Source organism: Solanum tuberosum, unplaced genomic scaffold (assembly GCF_000226075.1).
Source record: "Solanum tuberosum cultivar DM 1-3 516 R44 unplaced genomic scaffold, SolTub_3.0 scf00189, whole genome shotgun sequence".
Lineage (NCBI taxonomy): Eukaryota > Viridiplantae > Streptophyta > Magnoliopsida > Solanales > Solanaceae > Solanum > Solanum tuberosum.
The window spans coordinates 986,728-988,312 of record NW_006239113.1 but is presented as its reverse complement, the minus strand read 5'-3'; positions in this window follow the sequence as shown (position 1 = coordinate 988,312).

Below are 1,585 nucleotides of genomic sequence, written 5' to 3'. Positions count from 1 at the left end.
AAGGCCAAAATAATGTGCGTGGACGTGGCAATGGCAGAGGACGATATAATAATCGTTGTCGTGGTGGTCACCACAAAAGGGAGAACAATATGGGTTCTCAAAGCAATCCTTCAAGAGGCAATTGTCATCGTTGTGGCATGAAAGGGCATTGGAAGAATGAATGCCGAGCAGCTGAGCATTTTGTTAGGCTTTATCAAGATTCCTTGAAAAGAAAAGGAAATAAAAATGGTGCATCTTCTTCTAATGCTCGGGTGGAGTCACACTTGACCTATAAAAATGATGCCGAGGCAGGGCCTTCACAAAAATATGATGACAATATTGAAGCAAATTTGGCTTTAAAAGATGATGATTTTGATGACCTTGATGATATTACTCATTTGGAAGTTGAAGACTTCTTTGGAGATCAAAACTAATGTTTGATCATTTGATTGGGGAAAATAATTATGTTGTTTTATTTATGTACTTTTAATTGTTATGCTTTTTCTTATGTTGTTTTTATATTCAGAAAAAAAAAGTAATTTTATTTTCTTGCATAGTTGTTGATTTTCATATTTCTTATAATGTATTTTTATTTTATGAAGATAATAAAATTCCTCAATCTTCAATTGGTTCAAAATGAGTAATGGAGATATGTGTCTTCTTGATAGTGCTACAACTCACACTATTTTAAGAGAAAGGAAATATTTCTCTAATTTGATTATGAAAAAGGCTTATGTTAATACAATATCTGGTAGTGCAAAATTAATTGAGGGCTCTGGAAGAGCGGCCTTACTATTACCTAGGGGAACGATATTAAATATTAAAAATGTGTTGTACTGTAGTAAGTCTCAAAGAAACTTATTAAGTTTCAAGGTTATTCGCCAAAATGGCTATCATGTTGAGACTGCCAATGAAGGAAAGGTTGAATACCTTTATATTACTACAGTAAAATTGGGGCAAAAATATGTGCATGAAAAATTACCCGCATTTTCTTCGGGATTATACCATACAAGTATTAGTATGGTTGAATCACATGTCATAGTAAACAAAGGGTTTGCTAATCCTAATGATTTTATCATTTGGCATGACCGGTTGGGTCATCCCGGTTATAATATGATGCGCAAAATTATTGAGAATTCACATGGGCATACTTTGAAGAATCAGAAAATTCTTCAAGCAAAGAAATTCTCTTGTGCTGCTTGTTCTCAAGGAAAGTTGGTTATTAAACTATCAGCAACTAAGGTTGGGATTGAATCCCCTGCATTTTTGGAACGTATACAATGTGATATATATGGGCCAATTCACCCTTCATGTGGGCCATTTAAATATTATATGGTCTTGATAGATGCATCTAAAAGATGGTCACATGCGTGCTTATTGTCAACTCGCAATATGGCTTTTGCGAGGTTGTTAGCTCAAATAATAAGATTAAGAGCACAATTTCCAGATTATGCAATAAAGACAATTCGTCTTGATAATGCTGGTGAGTTTACATCGCAGGCCTTTAATGATTATTGTTTGTCCACTGGGATAACAATTGAACATCCAGTTGCTCATGTTCACACTCAAAATGGTCTAGCGGAATCTTTGATTAAGCGCCTACAAT